This window comes from Aythya marila (assembly GCF_965140915.1).
Source record: "Aythya marila genome assembly, chromosome: 3".
Lineage (NCBI taxonomy): Eukaryota > Metazoa > Chordata > Aves > Anseriformes > Anatidae > Aythya > Aythya marila.
This window is the reverse complement of record NC_139044.1, coordinates 10066961-10087039: the sequence shown is the minus strand read 5'-3', so window position 1 is coordinate 10087039 and position 20079 is coordinate 10066961. Positions and strand designations below refer to the sequence as shown.

At 40.0% G+C, this 20079-nt stretch overlaps 1 long non-coding RNA gene across 1 annotated transcript in view; it reads right to left on the bottom strand.

Moving 5' to 3' along the window:
* The window catches only part of LOC309876770, a 100084-nt gene that overhangs the window by 11968 nt on the left and 68037 nt on the right, over positions 1 to 20079 (bottom strand). The window lies entirely within an intron of this gene.

Below are 20079 nucleotides of genomic sequence, written 5' to 3'. Positions count from 1 at the left end.
CTAATATATTCCGACTTAAAGTGTACAACCTTGTTTAAAATGCACTGCTAAAGCATATATTTTCATGTATCGTTATGTCTAAATGCATGATAACCAGGTTGAAAATCAAATTATCTGTGTTAAGGTGAATATTACAATGTGACTACTGCCTGCTGTGCCTCGAATGAATCTTGTAAACACAATCAAATCTCTCTCTTTCTCTCCCTCTCACAGACAGAGAGAGACACATGCATGCCCTTGCAGAAGAAAAGAGATTCTTCACCTTCTGCCATCGTATTGTCACAGCAGCTCATGTTTATTGTGAATGACATCTTCAGCTACATCTCAGCATGAGCTCTGGTATGCTGGAGCTGAACATCCTACCAGGAAAATCAGCAGTGACATTAAAGTTGTTTCATGAATAATGAAAAAATAAATATCACATTAACTGTAGGTACACAAAATGCTTTGTTTAACTAAAAGGGTTTGCAGAGAAATTCCAGGTCTCTGAGGGTAGATACTATTTTATTAACTGTGGGTAGAGAACTTATTTAGATGGAGCTGTTTTCATTATATTGGTAATTTTCTCAATTACACAAATGAGGGAACATGTGATCAGTACTATTAGTAGGACACAGATTTCTCTTTTACAAAACTCTAAACTACCAGAAAATCACAAAAAAACAAATCCTCCATACTTGCAGCCAATGAGTCTTTCAGCAACTTACATGCTGTATAAGGAGGTTTAAATATGTCTCCCAAGTCCAAATTTGTATTACAGCAGTTTTAATCATTTATGGGGGCAAAAAGGCTTCAGAGACAGTAATGCAATTATATAAGTGTATAATGCGAAAGAGAATTCAATTGTCTCAATGCCATACAAGGCAAGCTTATTACAAGATCCCAGCAAAAGATGCTTAAAACATGACTGCACTGGATCCAGAGTTTTGCTGGCAGCATCAGTGCATGTTCCTTGCCAATCGTCAGAAGTTCATAATCACAAATTTCAGGGAGAAGAAACAAGCTTCATTTGAATTACGGGGTTATGGTGACCAGAGCTTTATACAAAAGTTATTTGTAGTGGAAATACTATATTTTGCCCTATTAAGGACAGAGCAAACACACTTTTTACATAGCATTAATATGTCAGGCAAAAGTGAAATCTTTCAGTGATTTCAGGCTATGTGCTAGGCTGAAACTCGTGATCTTAAAGTGCAAGGGTTTCTACAGAAACACAAACATACTTGCTTCAAAAACTGGAGAACAGTCTTGCTAACTGCCCCTTAAAGCAAATAAAAAGAGCTGTTATTCCCCATTCTTTGCAAAATTTCATTCATATTCATATCAAAAACACTGAGAAATGTTCCAAAGTGCCAAGAAGCATGAAAACTAATACTAAACACATTGTTGATATCCTCCTAACTATTCCTTATGAACTTATCAGCATGGAAATACTTATTCTCAGTAGAATTTCCTGAATGGCAATCCCAAATAATCGGCTTCATAAATTGTGCAGCTAGTAAATAGAGGCTAAATATTAGTGATTCAAAAGACCCACCTTCTCTCTCAAGGAGAGTGAAGAGATTTGTTTTCTAGTTTTCACTGAGGTAAGCACAAAAATGGTGTCTTTTCCATAAACCAAAGGCCTTCCACTTTTTATATAGAGTAGTGTACTTTATGACTTCTTGTGAGTTCAAGTTGCCTGCATTTTCTATTCATGCAGAAATGCTCATTTCCTGTCTAAAAACACATGCATTTATTCTTATTTGCTTACCATTCTAAACAGCAATAACAAAAAGACCAGTAAACAGAAATATCACACCTTTTTTTTTTTGTACCAATATGCAAAGCCTCTACTCATTCTCTGCCTTTAAACAAGACAGAAAATTAAGAACTGTTTTTTGTTGTTGTTGTTTTTTAATCTTGTTTTATTTTTTTAAATGTGCCCATGCTTAAAGCAAAAAATAACAAGGACATAAATCTAAAATGTGCATCTCTTCAGGCTCCTGCTACTGTCAGGTGAGCTTAGACAGGTGGTTCAGAGTTCCTCCTTCCTATCAAGAAGGCAAATCATGAATTGAGGGAGGGTCAACAAGTAGATCTGACATATAGAAAGCGGTGCCTCAGTTATCTCTTGATATGCAGTCAAAACAGTTAAAAGTAAGCAAAGGTGAGAGCAAGTAAAACCCGTGTATTACCTGGGAATGTGTCTGTCAATAGCAATGCAAGCTGTGTTTCTATCTATTATAAGAGAAAGGTAAAAGTATTCTACTAGGTCACTTAGTTACTTCAACCAGATGGAATCCAAAATGTTCAGAAAATTAAAAATCCATTTATTCCTCCAAAGTTGCATTCCATCTGTTTTCAGACATTTATGGAATCTTTTTGCATGCAGGATATGGCAACCACTGGTGCCTTGGAAATATTTCTTCCCCATGCAGCTCACAGAAAGCCAGGCTGGCTGTAGACAGCGCTGTAGTAAGCTTTTCAGGTGCTTTTACTTCCCTTCCAAACATAGGAAACTTTGCTTTTGTCTTAAATACAGGAATCATAAAACCCCATTTATTATTGTCTGCAAAGATGCAACAAGAACTTTTAATGTTAAAAATAAATAAAACATAATAAAAAAAAATCAGGCTATTCTCTACTCTTTCCACCTTGAAAATTTTAACTTTTCTGCCAGTCTGTTTCTCATTTTCAGCTTGTGGAGACAATAAGAATGATTCAGATGCTATGAAGGAATGCAGCCTGGCATGTAGTGATCTCCACCCTGAAGATAAAAGTGACAAAATTACCCCAGAAGTTATGAGCTCTAGTCTTCATCAATCATTTTTCAAGAAATATTTTATTCCATTCAACTGCCTAAATCTAACTGGGGTACGATCCCCTTCCTCCTATCACTGTTCTCAGCATCTTCAGCTTCACCAGATGGAAGGATATCATCTGGCATGCAGGCCAGGCTGAATTTTCTGTATATGACACAAACGTCCACATGTCCTCTGTTTCCTGAAGACTTTCCTTTGCAGTCACTGGCTCGTACAATAGCTCTGCATCACTGAGCCTTATCCTGCTTGGTGCTGAGAATATTTTATCCCCTGGTCAAGCTGACCTATAAGGTAAATACAGGCTACATCTACACTGTCAGCTAAGTTATAATCCCACTTTTCTTCTGATTATCCATACCTCATGTTAAATCACTCCCAGCTTCTTTGTTGGAAGGAGCCAACTACATCCCTCCAAGCTGAAAGACAGTCAGCAGATAACTCTGTATCAGAACTGCTTCTTATAGGACAAAACTGCACCAGGTCTGGTGGTCTTACAGAGTCCTCCAGTGCTACATCAGCAGTCTTTTGCACCATAAACTCCCTTCATGCCCCTATGCCAAGGCCCAGATTGCTACAGCGTGTGAATCAGGGGAGATAAACGTGTACCATTACCCATGTCTGCATTTTGTTCACCTCCCCAAATCTAACTGGCAGGTGTTTGTCAGATGGAAAGACAAAGCACTCAAATATCTCAGGCCAGCACATCAAAAAGCAGAGAATTGGCTTTTAAGCATAAGACTGCATTTTAAAAAATAAGACAGAAAATCACAAATGGTGGGTGATTTCTTTGTGTCTTTGGGTTTTGTTCTGCATGCCCAATCATGTCTTCACATTTTTTTTTCCTGTAACCTCAAGGGCAGTGGGAAAAAAAAAAGGAAGTTAATACTCACATTTAGTCTCATGCTGCCCCAAAGTGACACTTTAAAACACACATGTGTACACACACACACAAATCCAGTAATAATATTGCCAGACTCTTACTGAAAACTGTACAGGCAATATCAAGTCCTGCTGTATTTTTCATCACTGCAGACGTGAAATCCACCAGGTCTGACATTGGGGTTGAGGAACACATGTTGACACACCATGTCCGATCAACGGTAGAACCATAGACTAGATCTCCTTCTTCTGGGGACAAATGTTTTCCTTCAGTTGTTGGGAAAGCTAAGACTGAGGAAGCTTGCTACCCAAGATGGACAAAACACAAGAGGCAAAACAGCAAAATCAGAAAAAAAACCCACCTAACTGATACAGGATGAGCTGCCGAGGAACACACTGAGAATGCATCTGTCCACGTGAGACAGACACACATCTCCCTGGCTGTGATCTTCTGTCCACACAAATAAAATACCCATCTCTCAAGAGCTAACACTAATTAAAGGTTTCCTTTGATTACACAGAGGGACTTGGACCCACACCTCTGTATCAGCTGAAGTGCCTGCGCTGCTTCTCTTTAGTTTTACCCATCCCCTGCTAAGTTTAGAAGAAAAGGCAACAGCTGTGGCTACTGACAGAACAAGGTTGGCAGCTGCAAAACTGAGATGCCACATTTCAGTATATAATTTCCTTTCCACAGTGTCTCTCCCTAACTTTCCTCTTTAAGAGGCACTTAAAATCCATGTGTCTGACTCAATTATTGTTATTGTAGCTACGGAACAGAATGTGATGCTGATGAGGGCCTACCTGTCTAGTTAGCTTCCCTTTCTGGATGCTTTCTTTCTTTGATTCATCATTGCTTGTGACATGTGTATTGTCTAAACTATGTTCAAGAACGAGTCTCTAATACATTCAATGGAAGAAGGTGAAAATCAGAAAACGGCGTATCAGTTGCATGCATAAATTTATGCGTTAAGTTTAAACAGCCTTCTTCTGAGAAATATCTTATGTAGAAACCATGATTTTATTGTAAATTAAGAATAACACGTGTGGTAAAATTAAGAATAAAATTTCTTCTGCTTCCTTTGATTAGGAGAGCGCCGACATAGCATAAATGCTCTGTCTTTACAAACTCATCTAGAGATTCTGCGTTCCTTCAGCATTCAGTACATTATCAAATCATATCCCAAGTACTATGAATTCATGCCCCAGAGGGCATGAACCCAAATTTAAAGTCATCATCATCCTGTATATTTTCTGCTCGGTGGAAGGTTTTATGATACAGGCTGAATGTCTTTTCAGGACAATCCTAAAAATAAGCTAATGCAGTAGGGACTGAATTTATTGGACATGTACACTCACCTCCAGTTGATGCTCTCCCTAGGTCAGTTCTCATGTGATTGGCAAGGGATCGTGACAGCTTGTATCTTCCTATGAGAAACCTGTGTAGACACTGGTAATTAGAACTGCCACTCAGTCCTTCCTGACAACAGCTACTGCAGTGGAACGGGGCCTCTGAACTAGCTCCTACCTCAGGAAAATCCTGTTTCCTAGTGTCTCCTCCGTAGGCACACACCTAATTGCATGTAAACATTCAGTAATTTATTACACAACACAAAAACATTGGTACCTTCAAGCTGAGAATATAGCAGTTGATAAACACCTAAGAACTGCAGTTGCAAAGTGTCACCTGCAATGTAGCTCTCTCCCAACAGCCTTGCCTGACTGCTGGCTGAACCTCCTTGGTAATGGAAAATTTTAGAAGGGTTTCTGTCTCTTTCTAAGAAGACTTATTCTTATCAAAATTAAGAGTAGTGAGGCTCATAAGCCAGGTCAGTTTTTTTTTTTTCTTTTTTTCAGAAAACAAACAAACAAGCAAACAAAAAAAAAAAAAAAAAAAAAAAAACACAAACTCCACTGCGGTTTGAAAATATCAGTGCATTTTTCTTACAGCATTCTACCCCAATCAGCACAAAAACAGCAATGCCCAACTGCCTATATTTTTACTAAAATTTGATTTACTCACAAGCTGCTAATGACTATAACTGAGAAAAGGAACAAAAAGTAATGCAATAGTTAAAGGAACATGAGGTATTCCTGGTCCACTGCTACACTTGCAAGATACAAAGAATAAGGCAAGATATCTGGAAATATTTGCAAATGAAAAATATGCTAAAGTATTTTCTTGTACTGTGATGTCTTTGTTCAAAGTCCATAAAGGCTGGGTATCTACCGAATGAAATTTGGATTCTATTCTCAGTTTTGCCGCAATTTTAAGGTATCAATTTAGATACAGCTTCTTCGTCTGTGAAATGGGGCTAACAATAGGGCTCCAGTTTCCATGTGTGGTGCTCAGTTAAATAGCATCATGTTAAATAGTGCTTATTTTCCCACAGTAGGGAAAAAAAGAGGCAGAGCAAGGCGGTCAGGAGTTTTTGAGATCCAAGGTTGAAATGGCAGTGAAATCTAATCTCCAGACTGTGGAAATCACTGGAAATTGACTTCAAAACATTGTTGATTTCAGTGGGTTTTGGATCAAGGCGTAGGAGAACAAACTTACCGCATGAAGACAAGTTTATTTTGCAGAGCAATGCTTGACTTCTTGACAGAAGCAGCCCCAGTGCTGAGCCGAATTGTACCTTGGGGGTGCACCTATGCCAAAGGGTTGTATACAGTTGTTGGGAGTGTCAGGAACATAGCGGGGAACGGAGTTCCCCCTCTGCCTTCCTCACAGCTTGTTCAGGACAACACCGGGAATTTTCTGGCTTACCCCCTCGTAAAGCAGAAAACATTTGGCACCGGATCAGGTGTGCTGAGCTCCGCAGAGCGAGGAAGCCATGTAGCATGGCAAAGGGCAGGCACAGGGAGCTGCTTCTGCTTCCTGCCACAGCAATATCAAGCCTGCCAGCTATGGGAATTTCTGAGACAAGGTGCAGAACAACTTCTAGAGCACTTACAGTGTGCTGGAGCTGGAAGGCTTTGCAGCCACTGCAATACTACCTTCATTTTCCCTGTAACAGTCCAGCCCGAGAAGTGCACAGAACAGCGTATTAAGCATCTTGATAAAGTTTTTGGCAAGCACTCTTCAGAAACCAACCCAGAAATGGCAGCGCTATATTTTTAGACAGATAATTACATGGGTACTCCCATGGATGTGCTTCAGAATGAATCCAGGAGTGTAATCATGCAACGGGTCAGAAATTATGGAGTGAATAGTACCATATCCTTTTTAGACTTCTATTATAGCCCGGTGGCGATGTGATCGTGCTGTATTTGGGTAATGCTTCAGAACACCATGCATAGGAAGAAGTGTGGAGCTTTGTCCATCTTCACGGAGACTCCTCATTGAAGTGTCCACCCACCACAAACACAACACACCCTTCACTTCTGTTACGTTAAACTATCTGTTCCCTGCATTCAAAACTCCCGTTAAATTCAGCACTGAGCCCACAGGTTTCTATCAACTCCATCAACTATACCATTTTCAGAGGGTACAATACCTAATGCGTCAGCAGCACCAAGTTCATTTGGGATATAGCCCATAGCTCCCTTTTCAGGCATGGTGGGCAAGAACAATGTTAATGTGTATATAGCAAAATATTCATTGTTAATCTCAGATAAAAGGCATTTAAAAAATGCTACAGATAGCTCAAAATATATCACTGCAATCCCAGGCAACACAGGTGAAAGATTATTTCTAAAAGAAATCGCAGCATCTTAAGCAGTGAAGCAGAGTTATGGAAGCCAAATAATTTGAACTCTGTCCTTTCAGATAGCACATAATATCACCGATCTTAACAGCTCATGGTGTTTGTAGTGTTCTGATTTAGAAACAAATGAGCTTTTTTTAATTCCTTTTCCCTACAACCCTTCACTACTATGTACTAATCTCTATGTGAGTTTTCCATGTACTACTACAACAGGTACCTTGTGAGAAAAATATTCCAAATTAAAGATGGGTCAATAGCTGATTTTTTAATTATTACAGAATCACAGAATCACAGAATTTCTAGGTTGGAAGAGACCTCAAGATCATCGAGTCCAACTTCTGACCTAACGCTAGCAGTCTCCACTAAACCATATCCCTAAGCTCTACATCTAAACGTCTTTTGAAGACTTCCAGGGATGGTGACTCCACCACTTCCCTGGGCAGCCTGTTCCAGTGTCTAACAACCCTTTCAATAAAGAAGTTCTTCCTAACATCTAACCTAAAACTCCCCTGGCTCAACTTAAGCCCATTCCCCCTCGTCCTGTCACCAGGCATGTGGGAGAACAGGCCAACCCCCACCTCGCTACAGCCTCCCTTGAGGTACCTATAGAGAGCGATAAGGTCGCCCCTGAGCCTCCTCTTCTCCAGGCTGAACAAGCCCAGCTCCCTCAGCCGCTCCTCATAGGACTTGTTCTCCAGGCCCCTCACCAGCTTCGTCGCCCTTCTCTGCACCCGCTCAAGCACCTCCATGTCCTTCTTGTAGCGAGGGGCCCAAAACTGAACACAGTACTCCAGGTGCGGCCTCACCAGAGCCGAGTACAGGGGGACGATCACCTCCCTAGCCCTGCTGGTCACACTGTTCCTGATACAAGCCAGGATGCTGTTGGCCTTCTTGGCCACCTGAGCACACTGCTGGCTCATATTCAGCTGACTATCCACCATCACTCCCAGGTCCTTCTCTGCCTGGCAGCTCTCCAACCATTCCTCTCCCAGTCTGTAGCTCTGCTTGGGGTTATTGCGCCTCAGGTGCAGGACCCGGCACTTGGCCTTGTTGAACTTCATGCAGTTGCCCTCAGCCCATCGGTGCAGCCTATCCAGATCCTCCTGCAGAGCTTTCCTACCCTCAAGCAGATCGACACACGCACCTAACTTGGTGTCATCATTATTATTATTATTTTTAATGTAACTGTTTATCAGCTGAGGTTGCTTGTGGAAACTTCTCTTTTAGATAAATTTGTAAAGAAATGTTCCTTTTCAAAATGAGTCTTGTCTGCCAATCCTTCTCCAGCCTTTCCTATTTCCCAGTGATGTGGTTAAGCAACTGGAGTAAGCATGGACCTAACAGGTACTTGTAGTCCAAACTTAATTACATTTGAGTCCATTTCAGTTCAGGTTTGATTCTAGAAATCACAATGAAAAGTATCCCATTTCCACTGGTGTGGTCACAAATAGCAGCATGTCTTCTAGCTGGAGAAGGATGAAAATGCTCTGAAGGTTTATAATGTCAGAAGGGGCAGTACAGCCAGTACCTTGGAAATGCCCTTGGTTAATATAATTTAGAAAACAGCTAGAAAATGATTCTGGTCAAGCCTGACTAAAAATATGCTCGCAAGATCATTAATAGAACTTTTTTCCTGTAACTGAAGGGCAATTTGATAAGCCATCCTTTGCCAGATAGTGCCATTAATTGCAATTGGTTCTTTGCAGAAATCCAAAATGATTTTCTCTTATAGAAAAGCCACACATCCTGAAGGTAAACTGCTGGCAAGCCCTTGAGTGGTTATATTACAAACCAAGCAATTTAAATAATCCTCAAATTTACTACGTTCAGCTAGATGCTCAGGAGAGGTCCTCTTTTCCATCGGTTTCCATGAATACACCAATATACCGCCTCTTATTTTTCACAACAACTGATCGGCTTTGTGTGGCTAGGACTAAATTACAGGAGCAGGATTTTAACAACTGCGGAAAAGACTGTAAAACTTTCTGCCCCTTATTAACTACTGTGTAACTATTAGGTTTATGGGCAATGTTAACATTGCAGCATAGGAACAAAAACATTGTAAACGGTCTCCAAAACGTTGGAAAGCAATTTTCCCCAGGAGAGGCAGGGGGCCCTTCCAATCCCTGTAAGGTATGGAAAGGGTCATGTGGCACACATGTAAAACTAGATTAAACTCTCTGTTGCTAAGTAATTAAACCTAATTGTAAACCTGGGCAAGTGCTAATTTTAAAACTGAGCTCCCTGCTCAGAGCTCCAAAATCTCTACTGAAAGTTCATGGAAAACAAAAACTGCCTCTTTAAAAGAAATCAGCTTGCAGCTCCCCAGAACGGAGCCCCTGGGCAAGTGGTTCAAAATATGATTTTTATAAACAAATCTGACATAGCAAACTTAATGCGAAACCCTATGCATATAACATCACTTATGTGTGCAACTCATTTAAATTATCGTTGTAGAGAGAAGGAAATAAAACTGGCATATTAACCTTTGGCACAACAGTGCGCACACACTAGCAATGTTCAGCAGCAGATGATATTACTGTGACTCCCTCTAGTATTGTCATGGTGAAGGGTCTGTCAGAATTCTTGTTCTAAACATTGACAGTCAGAGTTTATTAATTCAGCCATGAGCATCCGTTCCAGACCTACCTTGGCATGTGCAGTCTTGAGAGCACGATCTTTTTTAGTACAACTTCCCTTTCCCCATCAGCACTGTATTTAAAGTCACTGAATGAAAAAATAAAACAAAACAAAAATTCATGAAATACAGCATTTCCCCATCACCACTGTATTTAAAGTCATGGAATGCAAAAATAAAACAGAACCTAATGAAATATAGCATTCCACAGCTTACTGCCATAAGCTCATTGGATGTCTTGCTTCCCAATTGTCCTTTTTAAAGAATGGCCTGCTAATTCTTCCTTCAGAGAGTGAACCCTTCCCAATAGTTCAAAAGGACAAGCTAAATGCATAAGTAAAATATGCTTAGATAGGTTCAGATATATTTTTAAAAGTGATTGCATTGCAGACCTTTTGCAAGATTGACTTAAAAAACAACCTACAAATGTAATTTAACACATTCGCGGATATTTTGGTCTGGTGAATGCTCCACATTATTGAATATATTCCTGTACAACTGCCCAGAATATCACATAAAATGAGCCTTCCTTGTTAAAATGCGCAGAGAGGTTGTGGATGCCCCATCCCTGGAGGTGTTCAAGAGCAGGCTGGATAAGGGCCTGGGCAATATGACCTAGTGGGAGGTGTCCCTGCCTACGACGGGGGGGTTGGAACTAGATGGTCTTTAAACTCCCTTCAAACCTCAGCCATTCTAAGATGATATGAAATGATGACATACTGTCTGTGAAATTTTGCTCAGAAGTTTCAGACAACACAACAGCTTGGGGAGTCCACTGATATGGTTTCTTCATGCATCTTAAAAGTGAAAAATGGTTCATTACATATGAAGGACATAAGGCTTACCTGTTGCATGATTTCACCTGGAGAACAGTTAGCTTTCAGAGCAATGGTAAACAGAGACAAAACCCAGCCCTGTTCCAAGTGAGAACATCTCTTGGCTCTTTATTTCAAAGACTGACTCATAAAATGGAAAGCATTAAGCCAAAAATTTCAGGGCTAAACAAGTCTACGAAGTTGACATTAAGTGAATCTATCTTGAGAGATGATAATCACGACAGCATGGCAAGTTCTACAGTCCAATTGCATTTCCCTTGCCTGTGCAATGAAATTGGAACAAGTGCAGACCTGCTGCTGTGCCGCAGGATACAATGGTTGAAATTATCATCTGGCTAATTGGCGAAACTGTTAGATTTGAAAAAAAGTTGGCTTTACCAAAATAACACAGGGCTAGAGCAAGGCAGGTTTATATTATATATATTTAAATGACACCTAGATAAATTGATTTGAGCAACCCTCACTTTCTCTCTACTTTGTGCAAGAATCCTGACAGCCAGTTCTATTTCTTCTCCTTTCTGCCTGCAACCCCATGGGCCAAGCCATGACATGGGCAGTGCTAAGAAAAGCAAAATGTGATGCATTCTCAGCATTGCTGGGTTAAGAACATGACTCCTTTTCTATCATTACTTCCTCTGATGAAACTGGAGCAAATCAGGACTGCAGGAGCAGATATGCAAGCTCTATCTAGCACAGGGCCAAAGATCAATGTATGTGAAACAGAAGGGGAAAAAAAAGACATTTTCAGAACTAACAATAAACTGTGAAGAAACTTAATCCTCAAAGGTCAGATGCACATCTGAAAGGCCCAGGCCATGCCTTTGTATCAGAATGTTACAACATTAGACCTAATGACTTAATAGTTTTGCCCTTGACTTATGTCAACAGGACCCTATCTTATTACATGGTAAATTAGTTGCTTCCAGCCTGCTCCAGACTCCTAGGTGATAGGAAGATAGAGGCACTTGCAGCAATATCAGAAATGCAACCTAGCCCTCCTAAACAGTGTTACTTAGTAGTGTTTAGTAGCATTTTAATTTTTGTGCATGTGTTGGTGTAGAGGAAGCCTGGACGTGGAGTGAGGAAGCTGCCACATTTGGCACCCGGGAGACAAAATTGCCAGGAAGGCATGTCCTCACATACTGTGCTTCAGTGCCATCAAAGGTCACCGTCTGCTGCAGATACCAAGGGATAATGAATTCAGGTCAGGCATAATGACGGTAGGCTCTAGGTAACAGAAGAGGCTTTCTTATGCTCCTTCCCTTGTCTCAGGGCAGTTTGCATCTTTTACAAACTTGCACCGCTTCCACCCAGAAACAGCTTCCAAGCCTGGCACAGCACAAAGCCACCAGCTGACCAAGGTGCTGTAGGCTGCATTAGCACCTACTTATTTGGAGCCTCTTCCTGCATAAACCAAGGATAAGCAGCACTTTCTGAAAGAGTTACTGTGACAAGGCAAGTGTCTCTTCTGTTTAAATCAAGAAAATCCCTATTTTCTGATTTATCCGGAAGTCTTTGTTTCACATCTGTCCTAAAAAAACGTCTTCTGTCAGCTAGACAAAGGGTTAGTTTTCACAATAAATACACAAGAAGGGAGAGACATGCTTGTATGGTTATGTAAGTCTTCTTTAAGGAGTTTTACAGGCAAGTAAGATGCAGCTCCAGACACTAGACTTTTAAATCATTTAAAGCTGACATAAGCTGATCCTATGCGCAGTTTATAATCGTGTTTTTACTTTTCAGCCCTGACAATTACAAATTGTTTGTATTAGCTCCACAAGTATTCCTATTCAGCAGTATTGTCAAAGTCCATTCATCCCAGTCTCACAACAGCACACCGACTCTTGGCTTTGCCAGCCTCCATCCATAACCTTCGTCCAACTGTTACCAGCCACGAGGGGAGCGGCAGGAGAGATCTACAGCCTGCAAAACCCCCCTCATCTGCCATCTGTGGTAGCTGCAATTTCCCATGTTTCAATGTGGTTTTCAGACCATCTCAGCTCGACAGGAAGAAGCCTGGCATCCTCTAAGCATGTTGCACTTGTAACCTTTGAAGATGTTCAAAAGAAAAGGAAGAAAAATAAATGAAAGGTCTTAGCCATTTTGCATGAAGTTGCATGAAAAGTCTTGGGGCCTAACTTGACTGGAACTGTTTTAAGTACTTCTCCACTACAGCAGCGGTGCGTCATATGAAAGGCTTTGTTTGGCATCTATCCACGGTTATAAATAAAAAACATATTTATCTTTGGTCATGCATATAATTTAAAAGTCGGACAGAAGAAACCTTTTTTCTCCTTTTAAATCTGTAGCAAGCCCAAGATAAATTCTTATAAATTATTTCTTTTAAAAGGAGGAAAAGAAAAAAAACAATAACAAAATAGCTTGGCTATTTGGAAATCTGGAAAACAGATTATTTCTTTGGATGGAACAAAGTGTGTGTATGTGTCATCATGACTTTAAACAGTTCCACAGTTTCCCATGGAAATACTTAATTGAAGCTAATAAGATGTGGAGTTATCAGTGGTTTGCCATGATAGATTTCATATGGTCTTTCCAAGATATTTTATCTCCTTTCAAGCTTACTGACCTAAGATTGTCTTGACTGGTGATCTGAGCAGGAACCACCACAGATACTAAATTTAAGTGAAACTCTACTCAGAAACACACAGGGAACAGGAGCTTGGGCAATCCCCTTATAACTCCAACCTCTATATAACTCAAGCACTTAAGCGTCCAGGTTGTAGCATGTGTGACTATCTCCCACAGATACCCTCACATCAAAGACTTGTCTGCCTCTTAACACTTGTGGCATGGGTCAGAAGTCCTTTCTTTTAGCACCATATAATTAGGAGAGAAACTACTCTCACTAGACTAGAGATCCTAACACAAATCTTCCCTCAACCTCCATGCTCCATAAGGTGATCCTAACAGCTCAGCTGCCTGACACTTCAGAGGACCAGGCCCACCTTCTTCCACTGAGTACTTCAGCTGATCAAAATGAGTGCATGTCAAGACTGTTTCTGACTAGTTATAACAAAAAAAAAGCATGCCCTTATTACATCCCAGTTTAGAAGAGGAAATCCCTGCTGCATTTGAGATGGCAACATAGTGCCCGTGGACAGTCGTACACTCTAGGACATGAACATGTACCTACACGGCCTTCTGGATAACCAGGAAAGCTTGGCATGTGTGCAGAAACAGGTTATTTAGCATCTGCGAAGTGCAGGTGCTTTATAAGCATCTGTACATACCCATCTCAGATAATAGCTCGAAATAAAATTGGCTTGAGCCAACATATCTTTGTCACTACACATGATTAAACTATTCTGAAGTTTATGGAGGAGGAAAGATTTTTCCTAGACTGATAGCAGCACAGTTTACAACAGACTTTGGGTAGAGGCAATCTGCAAAACTTTGGCACTCATTTCATACCTACATTTTAGGTAATTAATGAAACTGTCTTCCTAAAATTGGCCAAAATTAAGCAGCTTATCATTATTTTCCTTCAGCAAGAGAAAATTGTAGACCTTTTTTTGGCATTACCACTCTTTGCCTTCAGCATTTTTTTTTCCTGAAAACTTATTCCCTGCTCCTGCAAATGCATCCACTGCAGATGTTTTTTTTATTGTTAATATTCCTTTCAAATATTACCATCCCTGCTGATAATGTCAAGTACATGTCTGTGGGCTGTGGGGTCAAGTTCAGTGTAGCATCTTTCAGTCAGTCAGCAGCAAGCACGGTGCACACATTAACCTGGGAACAGCCTTAGTATTTAACTTACATGGACCAATGTTATATTCAATATTGAAGAAATTACATGCAAATATCATTATTTATGAAATGCAAGTAACAAAATAAATGCCATGGGATGATACTGCATTTGGAAATACCTGAAGTCAACACAGAGTGAATCATAAAATGAAACAACTACTTTGCAGCTGCTTATGGACAGGGACAATGTAAGGAACTGACACTCGGGATTAACACAAGCTCCTTTAGATGGTGAACAAAGTGAATAGGGGCATTATGTCCATTCTCTAGTCAGCAACGAGTGAGAGTCACCTCCTGAAGGCAACTTCTATCATAGGCATCCACACAGATACATTTCTGACTACTCATCAGGAGCGAGGGCAACCGGGCTCCTGGTTCAGGTGTCTTGTACAGTTAGCAAGAAAGGAATCCAGGCTGAACTTTCTGGCATATTTCTGTTATCAGACTGTTTCCCCATCAGACAGTCAGTAACTCTATGTGTGTTCCTTAAAATGCAGAAGGGCACAAGATTTACAAGGTTAGCAATGTCTGCTGCTGTAAGCAGCACGCACACTCAGATGCTGTGGGATTCTTTACCAGTTCAAGTTTTCATACTTCCCGGCATATGGATGAAGTGAGCAGAGAAGAAGCAAGCCTGATTGTAATTACATTAAGCACTTTGGCAATAAGGAAAAGTTTGTACTTGTACACAGATGGCTTTATGTTACAATGCTATAAATGTGCCAAGTTTCATGGCTTCACCGCATGACGCAGGGAAGGAGCCTGATCCGAAGTCTGTGAAACCTAATGAAAAATTCTCACTGATTTCATTCGATTTGGATCACATTTGTGGTAAGTCAACTGGACACACCTGGCCAGAGAGAATAGCCTTTTGTAGTATTTTTAGCCCAATGGGCCTTTTTTTAGCCCAAGGCTTTATGTTTTGTGTATTCTGCTTTCCTTTAAAGGAAAAGCAATTAAGTCCACTTTGGGTTGATTAAAATGAATCTGACTGCCTACCGTAGCACTCATCTAAGCTGTAAACTTTGCACCAGACCTTTTGGAAACTACCTGGGAGAAAAAAATACATTCTTATTCTTATGAGGCCTCCTGAGTCCTTCTGGTGTTTTTGATTCAAGTCATTTTTTTTCTGTGACCCTCCCATCCCTACTACTTCAAGAAGGTAAGAGATTTTTAAAATTACTCTAAAAGTTCTTAATTTAGAAAAATAAACAAAAATTCTCTCAAACCATTCCCCAGTGTCTTACCATAACTTATTTTAGAGTAATAAATCTTCACCCTGACAGCTCTCTGATGATGCATTACATTAATACATCATGGTGACAATACTTGTGATATATTATGGATGTATTTTCTGAAAGGGATATCACCTATACATTCCATCTTCCCAGCATAGCAGAAGATTGTTTGGGAAAAGGGGGAGAAGGGGAGGTAAAGGATGTTCTTTACCCAGAAGGCAAAATCTCACAAGAGAATGTGGAATTAAGTTGATTGCCCTTGTTAAAATACCAAAGGGAACAAGAAATAAAATGCCTTCTGCAGCCCAACAGATTCTGTCAATCAGTTTACCCATTTGCTCCTAAAATACTGATATTCTGGATGGAATAAACAAGGGAGAATCTTTAACATGCTTGTACCGGTCATGGTAATACAGGAGAAACAGGCTGTAGGAAATAATCACAAAGATTTCAGTTGGGTTGAAAGACCACGATAAAGAGAGGTGCAACATATAAAAGGGTAACTAAGGATGTCTGCAAACAGAAATGACTGGCAGCCTCAGCGAATAATCTGGTAAGAGTTGTGTACACTCCAAAGAGTCACCCATGACTGATACAAACCAAAATCTTTTCAGTGCCTTAGATTAGACAAGGTGATGACAGGGCTTTTCAGTACAAAATAAAGTTAAATTTTGACATGGATATCTGGCCTTCAACAACACCACTGCACTTAATAACCAGATCATAGGTTAGTGTTTGCTGTGCAACGCTGTGCACAAACAAAGACAACTCCAGCCTCAAACATTTTAACTCAATTGCCAAGGTTTAGAATGCAAAATCAGCCACTGGCAAAGAGCCCACTGCCTGGAAAGACTGCAGCAGTAACTTTCTCCAGAGGTTCCTCTTGAACATATGAATGTGTGGGCTGAACAGTATGAGGTTTGACAGAAACCTTTGACAATTACTGGTCCAAACTGGCCCTTCTGATGCACTTGGCTTGCATGCAGGTAACTCTGACAACCCCTATTCTTGGCATAATGATTTTAAGGGCAGTCAGAGCCTACCTTTCTCTTCTCAGAGAAAGGTAGCCTTCTCTTCTTATCCTTCTCTTCTTAGCCTTCTTTTTTCAGGAACACGCTCTTTCCACCCGCTACCAGGGTATTGAATTCTTAGCATTCAGTTAGGAACATTTCCCTGAGATACTTGGAGAGCCCTCAAGTAAGACAACAGATATCTGTCTCCTGCATTTTTTCTCATTAGGGCTCTTATCAGGCTATCTAGGGAGGGAGAGGCATAAATTTCCTTCTCCTGCACATATGCAATTAGCATTATAAGGAGCTTTGAAAAACCCTTCAAGACATCAAAAGGTTTTATATCGGAAATGGTCTGTTAAAGGAAATAACCTAAAACATTGCCAGAACATGCTCCTTTTAGAAACTGCAGGTGAAGACTGATATCTCTAGGACAGAGAACCATGACATTTGCATTTCAGATCTGCATCCTGAATTTTGGACTGGAATAAACACCTGCACTTATCTCAAGGTCTGTAAAATACTTCCTGGATCTTTGGAAACTATGAGGAGGAATAAGTATAGTCCAGAGAACCTGTTTCTCCAGAGGAAAACAAAACAAAACGAAACAAAACCATGGAACAATGGCCTTCTGGCCTTTTAGAAGTTCTGATAGTGATCTGATGTTTTGGTGACAAACCTTGAGTTTTGCAAAATACTTGCTGTGGACTCCTTTCATCAAAACAATGCTGCTGGCAACTCACACTCCACAAGTATCTGAAGTCCATTTGGACCATGAAAATTCCTAAGGTTTTCTGCTGTGTGATAGGCAGAACTGTCTGAAAATAAATGTCTTTGGTGACTTCTCTTCTCTTACAGACTTAGCCCCAGATACTCCTTTTGCCATTGAAATGAAATTTGTGACACACGCTCTGGTATGGCAAACAGTCATCTGGATCTGTACACACTTCACGGTACTAACATATAGAAAAGCACACGAAACTCCTTCTATCTCTGTTTGGTTTCCTTGATGTTGTGCCAGAGGGGTAGAACCAGTGTCTCTTTTCTGAAACAACTCGGAGACCTGAGGTATTCCTTTTTTAGTTGGAAAATCATTAAAAAAAATAAATTCTATGAGAGATTTAGTGGGAAAAAGATGCTATCACTAAGATTCACTATAAAGGGTTAAAGTAAGAGTGAAATCCAAGGAAATACATATCTAAGCATATATTTCAGTGTACAATCATACCAGCAGATAAGCAAGTTGGGTTTGAACCTGTGGCACTAATCAGAGTTCTCGTATAAAGTTCTGCATTAAGAGTGGCCTTGGACATTGCTGGCTTTACTTTGGTAGAAACACTTAAGGGAAGAGCCCCAGATTCCTGATGGGGACTGGCAGGTCTCAGAAATGCTGAAGATGGGAACATCAAGAGCGCACGCAATATGACAGGAGTGTTGATGTTACTCTGTCGGACACATGAATGCAAGCAAAAAAGCCCAAAGCAAGGGGGTATGATAACCATGTTCTCTGAATGTGAATGGAGTGATTCCAAAAGGTGCTTATTGACCTCTGCATCTTCAATCTGCAGAACAGATCTAAGCTATAATGAACACAGGAAGCTGCTATGCAATAGCCATGGTGCCTTGCTAACAAGCCTATCTCCTGAGAGTTGATTACAGGCAAAAAGAAAAAGATTCTGATAGAAATCAGCTTATACAATCAACCCTACTAAATCCACTGTCACTTTTCTACAATCACTTGCAAGAACCTATTAGAATGGTATTTTTGCATTGCAAACATTTGTCCTCTAGCTGTTGAAGGGAAACAACCAGATTGTTTTGTAGAGAATACCGACCAGCCATCAGTTTCTGGCACTGCTGCTCTAAGTCAAGCAAACTGCATTACCAAGCTCCATCAATGCTGGATTTCTTGGACACGCCAAAGGTCCTCTCAGAGAAAACAAACAAAAAATCAGTGTCCTCAGCATCACTAAGAAAAATGTTTGTTAACTAACACTGGGGCCACATACATATTCAAGAGTTATAATAAAAAACAAAACACCCCTCCTTACTGACATTACAGCAGGGATAGCATCCCACTTTTTGTCAGCAATATAAAAATACTATTTTCTGTCCTAGCCCAACCTACCCTGCTGTCTTAGCCTAGGGTGAGCTGGTAAAGTAATAACGCAAAAGCTTTTCAAAGATTCTCCATGTAAACAAAGCAGAAGTCTGGATATTTTTCTCTGATGTCTTTTGTTCTTAGAAACAACTTTTGCTCTTTCCAACAAACATAGCTCCGGATGAGATGTTGTAATCTTAGTTGGTATTAAAGTATTTTTCCTGCCTTCACTCGTTCTAGCCACCAAATATTCCTAGCAGAGTTTTGTTTATTCTTTCACCTTCTTTTGTTTGACGTTATTGTGAAAATTCAAGAAGTGTCACAATTGCACTGCCTTTCATACAGGAATGCAGTGACTTTTATGTTTACTTGCAAAGCCAATGATACGGGGCTTAAAAGGAACTATGAAAAAAAAAAAAAAGTGAAACAAGGCATCTTCATTACTTCATTACTAAGGCTAGCTAACTCAAGTGATTTTATTTGAATGTTTTTTGTTACTTTTCCTTATGTGTTAGGTGAGAAGCACATACAGAAAGTCCTCTAAACAATCATACAATCCATAGATCTGTATTACTGTGAAAAAATTGCTCAGCTAAAGTTCACAGAAAACAGAAGTGAAATTACCCCAAAGGAATCTCTGTGTTTCAAGACAATTTTCTTGCTGAGTTTCAAATATTAAAAGTCTCCCAGTTGTTAAATAAAGAGTGATGAGAAAATGCATGCAATTTTAATTTCCACTGGGATCATGCCTGGTGTGAGACAATCATGTTGTTAGATATTTTTCTAAAGACTAAAATAATGTTACAGTGTCTGTGAAGGATGCTATGAGGAACAAAGTACTGAAATAAAAATCCTTTTATCCCAGATTGGCTACCTGTTATGCTTTTTTTTTTTTTTTTTTTTTCCTGAAATTGCTTAAATTAGATAGAGTTTATGCAAAGCTTTATTATCCAGGACACTTAAGCTTGACTTGGTTTAACTGATGTATCTATTAGCTTATCTATCTTTTGCTTAGTGAAAGGTTGATACATCAACCATTGAAAAGCCATGCAAGCCCAACAGATATTCATAAATAATGACAAAATGTTCCCTTGT